This window comes from Prunus dulcis, chromosome 6 (assembly GCF_902201215.1).
Source record: "Prunus dulcis chromosome 6, ALMONDv2, whole genome shotgun sequence".
Lineage (NCBI taxonomy): Eukaryota > Viridiplantae > Streptophyta > Magnoliopsida > Rosales > Rosaceae > Prunus > Prunus dulcis.
In genome coordinates, this window is record NC_047655.1 from 16,004,926 (window position 1) to 16,018,980 (window position 14,055).

General features: G+C 33.3%; 2 long non-coding RNA genes across 2 annotated transcripts; one reads left to right on the forward strand and one right to left on the reverse strand.

Annotated features, from left to right (window-relative positions):
- Nucleotides 1-172: 172 nt before the first annotated feature.
- Nucleotides 173-4,843, forward strand: LOC117631792. Its single transcript, XR_004586356.1, has 3 exons — nt 173-249; nt 1,413-1,473; nt 4,571-4,843. It is a non-coding gene; the product is annotated as an uncharacterized LOC117631792 (long non-coding RNA).
- Nucleotides 4,844-12,230: 7,387 nt separating this feature from the next.
- LOC117629807 lies at nt 12,231-12,872 on the reverse strand. The gene is made up of 3 exons (XR_004586158.1): nt 12,824-12,872; nt 12,603-12,738; nt 12,231-12,334 (listed from the first exon to the last, which is right to left on the reverse strand). It is a non-coding gene; the product is annotated as an uncharacterized LOC117629807 (long non-coding RNA).
- Nucleotides 12,873-14,055: the final 1,183 nt, after the last annotated feature.

The following is a 14,055-nucleotide window of genomic DNA, read 5'->3' on the forward strand; positions in this document are numbered from 1 at the left end:
TCCTCACCCTTTTTTTTTTCTTCCGTAACCCTCTCTCACCTCTCACACGACTCTCGGCTCTCGCTCTATCTCACTCGGTCTTCTCCTCTTTTCGTTTCTTCTTCTTCAAAACCCTAACCCTAAGTAAGCAGCGTCGCCTCTCTCTCCCGAGTCCTCAGTCATCAATCGATTCTCTCTCCCGACCTTAGATCTTTTGGCGAGAACATCGGCGTCGCTCCTTCGTCGATCTCTCTCACTCTCCTCTGGCAGGTACAATTTCTTCTCTCGATCTCCTCTGGCAAGTACGAGTTCTGGTTGTTGTGGTAATGTTTGAAGAATTTTTTAATTGTATCACCAGTTATGCTGAAGGGAAAAATCATTGTCCATTGGAAAGGAGGTCTTGAGACTGTTGTGGTGTATATGGTTTGTTGGGGAACAGTTAACCTTTGCTGTATTTTCCACATTTTTAATTGTTTGGTTTTCGTTCTGTTTGGCTTTAATATGTGTTTGAAGCTTGCTTCTATATTTTGTAAGATGAATTCTGTAGAAGAGAATCCTTGATACCTTGTTTATGCTTAGAAGTTTGATTTCTTGTATCATGCTTCTAGTTAGCTAAGACACAGATTGTGCCGTCCATGAGTCCTTGTCTTCCTTAATAGATGAAGTTTTAACTATACTCCGGAGATTATAATTACTACTAAATGGCCTAAGGCTCCGTATATTTGTCACCAAAGTGGTAGTTGTATCTCTGAGGTTTCCACAACGTCTGGAATTTATCCACAACCTGTTGGGGCAGTCAATACAAAAAATCATTTAAACCAAAACTTTTCCTTAATCCCATTTCTCTATTCACTTATCCATTCCCAAATTTATATAAGCCTGTGTCTGGGATTTTTTAATTTCTCTTATTCAAATGTTTTGAGTTGTAACTTGTCTCATTTTTAAAATTATTTTTGTGTTCTAAAAATATTTTTATTTCATGTTATTTATTTCTCCCTTATCTTGATTTAAGATTTCATTGGGTGCACTGAAAAAAGGTAATTGGGTTTTAAGTTTCACTTTTAAGGAAGGGGAATATGGTCATATAATTTAAAGGATGATTTAGACTCTAGTTTAGTAAGTTTGCTCTGATTTCATTTTAAAAATTTGCATGTTAATTTCGAAATTAGTGCATGTGTTTTGTCCCAATTCATTTTAGGAAGTCTGTGGTGCATTGTTTAGTGCTGGTGATTTATTTTGGTATAATTTTAATGCTCATCATAATCTAGATTAGAACTGAGTTTCTCAAGTGTTTTATATGCATTGAATTGAATTTTTCAAAAGGTATACCACTTTGCTTCCTATAAAAAACGCCAAGTCGTCAGTCTGGTTAACTTTTTGTGGTTAACTTTTTTTGTTTGTAACCTAACCCTTTTTTTTGATTTCATTCACAGTTGTTTAGCGTCGCTGCTGCTGCTGAGCTTTGAAAGTTTGGAAAATTTTGCTTAAATGGAGGTAAATATTCGCTGCTGCTGCTAATCTGTTTCTGTAATCTGTATAAATCTGTTTTTGTAATCTGTTTAAATCCGTTTCTGTAATCTGTTTCTCTTTTTGTAATCTGTTTAAATCTGTGTTTGTAATCTGTTTTTGTAATCTGCCCACTTGGACTCTGTTTTTGTAATCTGCCCTTATAATCTGTTTTTATAATCTGTTTTTGTAATCTGTTTTTGTATTCTATAATTTGTAATTTGTTTAAATCTGTTTCTTGCATCTTTGGATATGAAAAATTTGTTTGTAATGTGTTTAAATCTGTAATTTGTAATCTGTATGTGATTTAAATCTGTTTAAATCTGTTTTGACTTTGTTTCTTGCATCTTTGAATAGGAAAAATATGTTTTTACTGTGTTTAAATCTGATTTTTGGATAGGATATATGTTTAGGGAGTTGTATGCATAGGAAAATCTGTTTTGATAGTTTAAATGTGTTTTTTTAAATAGGATATATGTTTTAATATGTTTATGGTTTTAAATATGGTTGTGTTTAAATATGGTTTTAAACTGTTTATGAATAGGAACCTGCTTCTAATGAGGCTCAAATGCATGGGAATGATGATTCTATACTTGGTAGTGATGTTGTTGTACCTCCTACAGCAGCATCACAAAATCCAACACCATCACCATCACCATTAGAACCTAGTACCGGGAAAAGGAAACCTTGTAAGAAGGAGAGTGATGTGTGGGAACATTTTGAAAAGTATGACTTGGTATTGGATTTGAAAGGGGTAGATGAGAGTAAAAGAAAAGAAGTTGAAAAAAGGGCTAAGTGCAAGTATTGTAGTGCTACTTATGCTAGTACCAAGAAAAATGGGACTAGCAACATGTGGAAGCATCTAAACAAACAATGCTTGCAATATCCTTATAGGCACAAGGATAAGAACACACGGACGCTCGCATTTGATGCATCCAAGGGTAATGCTCTTGTTTCTAGGAATTTAACAAAGATGATTGTTTGGATGCTTGTATTAGGATGGTGGTTCGAGATGAGCTACCTTTTAGCTTTGTGGAGGGTGAAGGGTTTAGGGAATTTTGTAGTGTTGCATGCCCACAATTTAATCCACCCTCTCGTAGAACTCTTGGAAGAAGATTTCTAGAAATGTACACAAAAATGAAGGAGAAGTTGAAAGTTGACCTTCGTTCACATAGAATATGTCTTACAACCGATACTTGGATATCGGTTCAAAATGTGAATTACATGGTGTTGACTGCCCACTTTGTGGATTCCGACTATAAAATGCACAAAAGGATCCTAAATTTTTGTGTAATTGATAGTCATAAGTGGGAGAGCATTGGGAAATTGCTTGAAAATTGTTTGATTGATTGGGGACATGAGAAGATACTCACAATTACTGCAGATAATGCAGCTGCCAATACTAAGGCAATTGAATATGTGAGGAAGAAAATAAATGGGTGGAAAGATTCGAATAGTGTGTTGGGAGGAGTTCACATGCATATGAGGTGTAGTGCTCATATAATCAACTTGATAGTTAAGGAGGGCTTGAAGAGATTAGAAAGCTCAATTGTGGCAATCCGTAATGCGGTTAAGTTTGTGAGGTCCTCACCTTCTCGGTTGAGTTACTTCAAAATGTGTGTTGAGACGGAAAAAATAGAGTGCAAGGGGTTGGTGGTGATGGATGTGCCCACTAGGTGGAACTCCACTTATTTGATACTTGATGCGGCATTGAAATTTCGAAAAGCTTTTGATAGAATGGGGGATGATCCCGATTCTTCCTACTTAATGTACTTTAAGGAAGATGAAGGAGATGACGAGAGAATTGAAGGCATTGAAGGAAGTGGGAAAGGGAAGGGAAAGTCTAAGACTAATAAGAGGGTGGGTCCACGTAGTGATGAAGAATAAGAGGGTGGGTCCACGTAGTGATGAAGGTTGGGAAAAAGCTGTGACATTTGTGATGTTTTTGAAGACCTTCTATGATGTTACGTTGAAAATTTCAGCTTCTTTGCATCCAACATCACACTCAACCTTCCATGACTTGCTTGCCATAGATGGGGAGATTCGGGAGTTGTATAGATATGATGTTACAATTCCTATTGAAGAACGGACAGCCATGGATACTCTTTTAAATGATATGGCAGCATCAATGAAGAAGAAATATGATAAATATTGGGGTGAACTTCATAAAGTGAACCCATTCTTGATGATAGGAGTTGTGATTGATCCCCGATTCAAGCTTCGCAATTTGAAGCACATCTTTGAAGAAATATTTGAAAATGATCCTACTTGTGATAGATTGGTGGCTCAAAAGACAAATGAGGTGAAACAACTTCTTATGAATATGTATGAAGTGTATAAGCCTAGTAGTAACAATATGGGTGCTACTAGTACTACCAATGAGAGTGGCGGTAGTACTAACAATGAAACCGACTCTTCTTTGGTTTTTGGAGGTCGTAAACAAAAAACCATGATGGAAAAGTGGAAAAAAATTCAACAAGAGAGTGAGAATGTGGTTATAACACATGAAGTGGATAGGTACTTGTTGGATCCACTTGAATCCATTGATGAGGAGTTTGATATACTAGGGTGGTGGAGAATAAATGGGCTCAAGTATCCTACTTTGGCATCAATTGCAAAGGATGTGCTTGCAATCCCTACTTCCACAATAGCTTCGGAGTCTTGTTTTAGCACAAGTGGGAGAGTGATTGACTCGTTTCGAAGCTCATTGTCTCCTAGGATGGTTGAGGCTTTGATTTGCTCTCAAAATTAGATAAGGTCCGAAGATATATCTTCATTGCAATATGTGCCAAGCATTGAGGAGATGGAGTTCTATGAATCAATTGAAATGGGTAATATTTTCATTTCTATAAGTATATTTGAATCCGATTATTTTCTTATTTTTATGTGTTCTAACTCAAATTGGTTTGATTTATTTTATTATATTTTGTAGAAATGGGGAGTAAAACATCCATGACAAATTTGAATAAGACTCTCCCTTTGTAGTGTGATTAAGATATGTTGGAAGGTATTTTTATTGCATCTTATTTTAATTATGATTTGTTGATGGTGAAACTTTGTGTTAATTCTTTTAAGTGTTGTGTAGGTTGCTTTGTGAAGGCTTTTGGAAGAATGGATGCAGCATATTTTTTTGCAAGGATATTATCTCTATGTGTATTTTTGTGATGGGTTGTAATCTTTAATGTCATAAGTTTAATTTGGTTGGTGTATTATTTTTTGTAATGGTTTGTAAGAGATTATATTTCCTTTCCTTGGTTGGTTGGTTGAATGTGTGTGTGAGATTTATTTAGTCTAGAAACTTAGATTGGAATGATGGATTTTTATAGCTTGAATGTACATAATTTCAGGTTTTGAAAGAGAAGTAAAAAGTGTTTTGGGCTTGTTCATAAGAATTTAATAGGTTTTGGCAATTTGACAACAAAAAAAGGGTTTTGGCTGAAAGGAAATCGAATTTGGGCTTTGTTTTGCTACAAAAATATGATTTGGGCTTTTTTTTTGCCGAAAATAAATAAGATTTGGGCTTTTGGAAAATTGTAAAAATGGGCTCAAGCTCAAACCGAGAAGAATTCAGAACCGACCCGAGAACTGAGCCCATTTCCGATTTGGCCCATTTTCGGGTTTCACCCTAGACCCGACCCGACTCGAGAACCGAGCTCTCCTTCGGTTTGGCTCACGGGTCGGCCAAAATTTGACCCGACCCGAATCGTGCCCAGGCCTAGTTGGCGCGCAGAGAGAGAGAGAGAGAGAGAGAGAGAGGTTTTTTTTTAAAATAATAATCTTTTAGCTTGTAATACAATTTTTTTAAAATTTAAATTATGTTTAAAATATATATTTTCATTTAAATCCACGTGATATTGCAAAATAATAGTCATTTAGGATAAAAAGTAATATAATAATAATTTAGGGTAAAAGGAAATATAATAATAATTTAGGGTAAAAGGAAATATAATAATAATTTAGGGTAAAAACAAATATAATAATAATTTAGGGTAGATAATAATAGTTTATGGTAAAAAGGAATATAATAATAATTTAGGGTTAAATGCAATATAATAATAATTTAGGTTAAATACAATATAATAATAATTCACGATCCAAACAATATAATAATAATTTAGGGTAAATATTAATATAATAATAATGAAATGTGGAGCAATCATAGGACGCCATCTGTCAAAAAAATGATAGCTCTCATTTCTGGAACTGCCACGTGTGAGTTCCTATAATTTAATATTATTTTTTTGGGATTTAACTTCTAAAATTCATAATAAATAAATTAAAAATCTAAAAAATACATCAAAAAGTCCTATGAACTCCTTGTGGCATTCTCTATGTCCTCAAGCCCTGAAAATATAACTTCCACTTATAAAAATATAAACTTATAACAAAAACTTAACTTTGTTTCTAAACAATCTAGAACACTAGTTAATGTTTCATAATACAACACTCAAGTTATTTGGTCAAACGATTACTATAAACTCCAATATGTTAAATCATGATTTTGGACCTCCATAATCGAGGATGATGTCGTGAGGAGTTTGTAGCAATTTTCGGTGTATTTTTATGATTTTTAATTTATTTATTATGCATTTTAAAATTTAAATACTAGAAAAATAATATTAAAGGGTATAGACCAATCGTGGGTCGCCACTTGTTGGGAGAAACACTGACGGCGCCACCTTCAGCTGCTGCCACATGTCGCTTAATATGATTTAATATTATTTATCTTGAATTTAACTTCTAAAATTCATAAAAATTAATTAAAAATCCAAAAAATATACCGAAAATTCCTAGAAACTCCTTGTGATATTCCCTACACCTTTAAGCTCTAAAAGTTTAATTTTGAGTTATACAAATGTAAATTAATAATAAAAACTCAACTTTAATTCTAAGCAATCTAAAACACTAGTTGATGTTTTATAACATAATATTCGTGTTCTTTGATCCAACGATTACTATGACCTCAAATATGTGGAATCTTTATTTTAAACCTGCAGAGTCAAAGATAATGTCATAAGGAGTTTGTAGCAATTTTCGGTGTATTTTTTATAATTTGTTTATGAAATTTTAAAGATAAACTTTAAAAAAAATAATCAAAACAACATGTGGGGCAACCATGGGACGCCACTTGTTGGTTAATGGCGTCATCTTCAGCTGCTGCCATGTGTCGCCCTATACTATTTCACATTATTTTTCATGAATTTAACTTCTAAAATTTATAATTAATTAATTAAAAATCCAAAAAATACATAAAAAATTTATAGGAACCCCTTATGACATTCTATACACCCTCAATCTCTAAAAGTATAAATTTTAAATTATTAAAATATAAAATAATAACAAAAACTCAAATATGTTTCTAAACAATATAAAATATTAGTTGATGTTCTATAACTTAACACTCATGTTCTTTGATCCAACAATTACCTTAAACTCAAATATGTGAATCATGATTTTGGATCTCCATAATTGAAGATGATGTCGTGAGGAGTTTGTATCAATTTTCGGTGTATTTTTCTGATTTTTAATTTTTAAAAATAATTTTCAAAGATAAACTTGAAAAAAGTAATCAAAATGATATGTGGAGCAATAGGAGGACGCCACCTATTAGAAACAATGACGGCGCCACCTTCAACGCTACCACTTGTCGACCTATACAATTTAATAGTATTTTTCTTGGATTTAATTTATAAAATTCATAATAAATTAATTTGAAATCCAAAAAATACACCTAAAATTCCTAGGAACTTCTTATGACATTATCTACGTCATCAAGCTCTAAAATTATAATTTTTATTTATAAAAATGTAAAGTGATAATAAAAACTCAACTTTGTTTCTAAGTAATTGAAAATACTAGTTGATGTCCTATACCATAATACTCATGTTTTTAATCCAACGATTACCTTAAACTCAAATACGTGAATCATGATTTTAGACCTCCATAATCATGATGATGCCTTGAGGAGTTTTTAGCAATTTTCAGTGTATTTTTCTTATTTTTAATTATTTTTTCAAGAATTTTAAAATATAAAATTGGAAAAGTAATCAAAATGACATGTGGAGCAATCGTGGTACACCTCCTGTTGGAAACACTAACGGCGCCACCTTCAGCTGCTGCCACATGTTGCCATATACTATTTAATATTATTTTTCCTATATTTTACTTATAAAATTCATAATTAATTAATTAAAAATCCAAAAAATACACCAAAAATTCCTAAGAACTCCTCGTGACATTCTCTACACCCTCAAACTATAAAAGCAAAATTTTCACTTATAAAAATGTAAAGTGATAATGTAAACTCAAATTTATTTTAAAACAATATAAACCACTAGTTGATGTTTTGTAACTTAACACTCATGTTCTTTGATCCAACGACTACCTTGAACTCAAATATGTGAAATCATAATTTTGGACCTCCATAATCATGTTACGCCACCTTTGGAAACACTGACGGCGCCACCTTTAGCTGCTGCCACGTGTTGCCTATAATATTTAATATTATTTTTCTTGATTTTACTTCTAAAATTCATAATAAATAAATTAAAAATCCAAAAAATACATCGAAAATTCCTAGGAACTCCTTGTGACGTTATAAAACTTGGGGAAGCTATTAATCATCCATTTCATAATGAAAAAATCCAAACATTTTTTGATAACTCACTTTCCTCTCAACCCTAGTTATATATCCTTGTTAACTTCAACTTCAATAACCTACATCAACAAGCATCTCCCGTGAATCTTCGGAATTTTTTGATAACTCACTTTCCTTTCAACCATAAAAATATATTTTGCAATAACCAACCTTACAAGTATATTTCCTTAATGTTCATTATCTAATTTTTAATAATACAAGTATTAGTTTCCTTTCATATATAAGGCTGTAAAAGTATCTGTTTTATTATAATAATCTACATATAAAATATTTGGACAATGGTTTTAAGTCATCATGGGTGTGTGCGTCTAAATCTTTGAACACGTCAAATGTGTTCAATAAGTTGTCAATATGATGCCGCATGGGGAATCAATAAAGTATCTCTATCATGTCCAATCACATAAAATGATGGCGTACGTTTTTTGAAAAACCTCACACACAGTCAGAAGCATTGTCCAATCACATAATATTTCTCGTTGTCTATATGAGTGATTATATATTCACTGTAATTTTTTTTTCTCAGTATATGTTTACTTTGAGGGATTCCACAAACATATAATATAAAGAAAGATAGCAAAAGTAGCAGCAGAACAAATACAAACAACAACATATAACTAGTACAAAATAATCCCATAACCTTATCACAAATTTCATGTATCCTTCATATAGTAGTGTTTACAAAATCGTGGAGCAATGCTATTCACAATCGAAGTACTCAATGTCTACCTTCTTGTCTCTCTCTCTCTCTCTCTCTCTCTCTCTCTCTCCCTTTCTTATTCTAATTAGTTTTTCTCTTTCCTCTCTGTTGTCTCCCTCTTTCTTTTATTATTCTTCTCTCCGTTGCCTCCCTACTCCTGCTTCTTCTCCTTCTTAACAAACAGGGCTAAGCACAGACAACAACTAAACACAAATCAATCTAGGCTAGTTATTTTATTTCCTCTGCCAGTTATTTTCTTCCTTTTCCCTCTCCTTCTTCCTATTTCTCTTGTTTTTTCCATTCGTTTCTCCACCAAAAATTCTGGATTTCTCTTATTTTCTCTATGATGCTGCTGATTTAGATCTACTAGGAATTGAGTTTTTGTGTTTCTGATTCCAGCTTAATAAGTAAAAATAAATGATTTTTTTTGTTTTGAGGGGAGAACAGCTCCAGTATTCGGCCTTTACTCAAATTTATACACACATACAAAGTTTGATGAAGACTGACGGAGAGAAGAAAAGATGGAGAGAGAGAGAGAGAGAGAGAGAGAGAGAGTTATTCGAGAGGGAGTGAGAGAATTAAAAAAAGAAAGAGAGTTTCAAGTTACAATGGTGATCTGGGAGTTCATCTCTTTGATAATGCCTCTGAGAGGGTGGGCTCGACTCGCAGATGATATTGCTGAGGTTCACAGAACCCGTCTAGTCTGTATTAATCTTGTTTAAGTGTTGTTTCTGGGGCTTGGCCCCTTAGCTCATCAAAAAAAAAAAAAAGATAAAAAGAGAGAGAGAGAGATAGAGGCAAGAAGAAAGAGTAACAATAATAATTTATTTATTTTATTTAAAAGGAGAATACATTTGGGAACGTATACACGTGTATAGCAAATACTTTGACAAGTGAACAGCATTGCTCTTACCCGTTTTAAAAAAACCCAGCTCCTGCAATCAAGGGCGTGTTTCCCAAGTGAATGCATTCCAAGGTGAGTCAGAATGAAGATTTAAAAACAAAAACTACATTTAGAAAATTGAAAGGAAGAAAAGTTATTCCCGCCCCTATAAAATTCGTCCTGTTCTCCTTCCTCCCCCTCCCATCAGCTCATAACCATAGCCAACATTCCTCCAAGCTGTCCAAGAAAAACCCGTCAATAATGAAATCTTAGAAATAAAAGAAAAGAGAGAAACTCATTAGCACATGAAATGGTCTCTTTGCACGGCAAAATAAAAAAATAATAATAATTTAGGGTAAAAAATATTAATAAATATAAAGGTTAAAAAGTAATATAATAATAATTTTGGATAAATAACAATATAATAATAATGTAGTGTAACCATGATTCGGGGAATTTAGTAAGGAAGATGAAGTCTCAATGAGTTCGTAGCAATTTTCGGAACATTTTTTTTAATTTTTGCATATTTAGTTATGAATTTTGTAAGAAAAAAGTAATAAAATAATAATTTAGGGTAAAAAGCAAGGATGTGGCCATGTTGACTGACACACGTGTGCAACTATTGAAAGGTGCTGCACTTAGGTCGCGCCATGTGTCCTTTTGCTTTTATTTTGATTTTTTTAGTGCAAAATTCTTGAAAAAATGGTAATAAATAGTAGGAAAATTGGAAAAATGACCTGAAAATTGCTTCGGCCTTCCTGTGACGTTATAAAACTTGAGGAATCTATAAATCATCCATTTCATAATTAAAAAAATACAAACGCCTTTTGATAACTCACTTTCCTCTCAACCCTAGCTATATATCCTCATTAACTTCAACTTCAATAACCTACATCAACAAACATCTCCCGTGAATGTTCGGAATCGTTTTTTAAAATACCTAACCTTGATCCAGGGAATTTAGTAAGGAAGATGAAGTCTCAATGAGTTCGTAGCAATTTTCAGAATATTTTTTCAATTTTTGTGTATTTAGTTATGAATTTTGTAAGAAACAAGTAATAAAATAATAATTTAGGGTAAAAAACAAGGATGTGGCCATGTTGACTGATGTACATGTGTGCAACTGCTGAAAGGTGATGCACTGAGGACGCGCCATGTGTCCTATTGCATTTATTTTGACTTTTTTTTAGTGCAGAATTCTTGAAAAAATGGTAATAAATAGTAGGATGATCGAAAAAATGCCCCGAAAATTGCTTCGGCCTTCTTGTGATGTTATAAAACTTGGGGAAGCTATAAATCATCCATTTCATAATGAAAAAAATCCAAATGCCTTTTGATAACTCACTTTCCTCTCAACCTAGCTATATATCCTTGTTAACTTCAACTTCAATAACCTACATCAACAAGCATCTCCCGTGAATGTTTGAAATTTTTTGATAACTCACTTTCCTTTCAACCGAAAAAAATATATTTTGCAATAACCAACATTACAAGTATATTTCCTTAATGTTCATTATCTAACTGTTAATAATACAAGTATTACTTTCCTTTCATATATAGGAGGGTTGTAAAAGTATCTGTTTTGTTATAATTAGACAATGGTTTGAAGTCATCATGAGTGTGTGCGTCTAGATCTTTGAACACGTCAAAGGTGTTCAATAAGTTATTAATATGACAGCGCATAGGGAATTAGTAAAGTATCTCTATCAGCTGTAAAAGTATGTGTTTTGTTATAATAATCTACATATATAATAATTGAACAATGGTTTGAAGTCATCATGGGTGCGTGCATCTAAATCTTTGAACACGTCAAGGGTGTTCAATAAGTTGTCAATATGACAGCGCATAGGGAATTAGTAAAGTATCTCTATCAGTCCAATCACATGAAATAATGGCGTATTTTTTCCGAAAAACCTCACATATCAGTCAGAAGCATTGTCCAATCACATAATATTTCTCCTTGTCTATATGAGTGATTATATCTTCACTCTATTTTTTTTTTCTCAGTATATGTTTACTTTGAGGGATTCCACAAACATATATTATAAAGAAAGATAGCAAAAGTAGCAGAAGAACAAATACAAACAACAACATAACTAGTACGAAATAATCCCATAACCTTATCACAAAATTTCATGTATCCTTCAGATAGCAATGTTTACAAAATCGTGCACCAAAATTGTGGACTATTGGAGTTTTTGTATTGCCAATGTATAGCCTCCTATTGCCCTAGTATTGGCACTATATAGCCCCTAATTGCCTTCATTTTGCCACTATATTTCCCCAAATTGCCTGTATATTGCCACTGTATTGCCCCCAATTGCCTTGTATTGTCCCCATATTATCATAAAAGGCAATATATGGCTATACAAAGACAATGAACAATCAATACAAAATTAATAAGCTTGCAATAACAAGCAATAGACTAACAATATACACGCAAAATACACCGAATGTATATAGCGTCTTTTCTCAAAAAAGGATGTGACAGCCTTTCATGCGCATTGTCAAAATTAAGAGTTGATAGGTCCAACTGTCATTAAAAAAAAAGCCAAATTGATGAAGGTTCTCAACGACAACAATCTTCCATAAGCCAAAAATCTAGGTCCAACTGCCATAAAAAAGAATTGTCAAATATCTCAAGAGGGAGATTATTTAAAAGAAAGAAAAATCCTAAAACACCTAACATCAGAAAAATACAAAGGCAAAAGAAAGCAAGAAAGAAAGGCTCCAAAAAATTAACACCACCAATCGAGAAACAAAAAAACTTCCAAGAAAACCAAAACCAATCAAGAAAAAAAACACAAAAGCTGATACAAAACAAAACAACACAAAATAATAAGATTTCTTCATATTGAATCATATTTCAAAATGCTCACCAATATTGACGGCAAATGAGCTTCGTATAGTAAAAACATAAATCACTTGGTAGGTCCATGCATGCTATCAAATTCATCGAATAACGGGTCACTAAGATTGATTGGAGTTGATTCTTCATTGTTTGACGGGGATGTCCTGCATAAACACCAAGCATAATATTACAATAAAATAAACCACTTGGAATTTTAGCTATTATTTATAAATATTTGTACAATCTTACGATGTGTTCGCCATTCTTGGGCATCGTCTTATATCATGACTAGTTTGTCCACACTGCTGACAATGTCGGATCCCTCGCTTCATTCTCGTTTCCTTTGCTCCCTTCACTCGTTTGGAGCTTCCTTTGTGCGTTACTCTCTTAGGGTCCTTCAAATATCGTGTTTGGGAGCTGGACCCTCCAACTTTGCTAGGACCAACCCCATCATTCAATAACTTCAACATCACCCGCGTATCGTTTAGGTTATTTGACAATAGCTCACAACCTTTTTCGGACATTAAGGCATGCTCAATTACATCTGAAGCAAGTCTGGACATTCTACTTCGCTTTATTAGGAGAGAATTGTTCTCACAATCTTTAATTTCATTGCCATTTGAATCTAACACAAGTCCAGATTTTGCAGTTTTCTTCCATCTATTCAAAATGTATTTATTGGGCAGATATTCAATTTGCTCCCTTTTTAACAATGCCAGCGCATGGCAACATAGAATTCCAATAAATTCAAATCCTTTACAGCTACACGACCATTGATCGGAATATTTATCATATACAACTTCTGTCACTCTTGTTTTCCCCCTTTTCCTTTCACTCACTTTATATATAGCTTTGGAAGCATCATCCATTTTCAGTTCCATAAAACACGGTAAACTTTGCATTAGCTCCTGTTCAAACTTTTGGAACATTGCCTTTGTGTATATTTCAGCCATTTGTTTATCCATTGTCAACAATAGAGCGCATTGAGGCTTTTCAAATGCATCAATGTGATCAGCAAGTAACTCTTTTTGACGTTGATGGGATAGTGCCCTTTGAAATCGTGTTATGAAATCCATTAATGAATTTCTCCTTGATATATATTGCTTGAAAAATGCATGAGAGCCTTCTGCTCTTTGACTGCTTGACATTCCAGTGGCAAAAATATGTTTTACATAGGCTGGAACCCATGATTTTCGCAAATCAAAAACTGAACTCAGCCATGGATGGTCAGTCAAACCAGATTTTGTAATGATCGCATGCCACTTTTCTTCAAATTCATCTATATTGTCAATCTCCCATATGGTCTCCTTAAACTCTTTCCAATATTCCTCATAAGCAGTCCGTGGTAGTTTATCAGAGAACTTGGTTGTGATGTGCCATATGCAAAGTCGATGAAATGTAGTGGGGAATACTTCAAAAATTGCTCTAGCCATAGCTGCATCTTGATCTGTAATTATCATTTTTGGCTCATCACCTGGCAT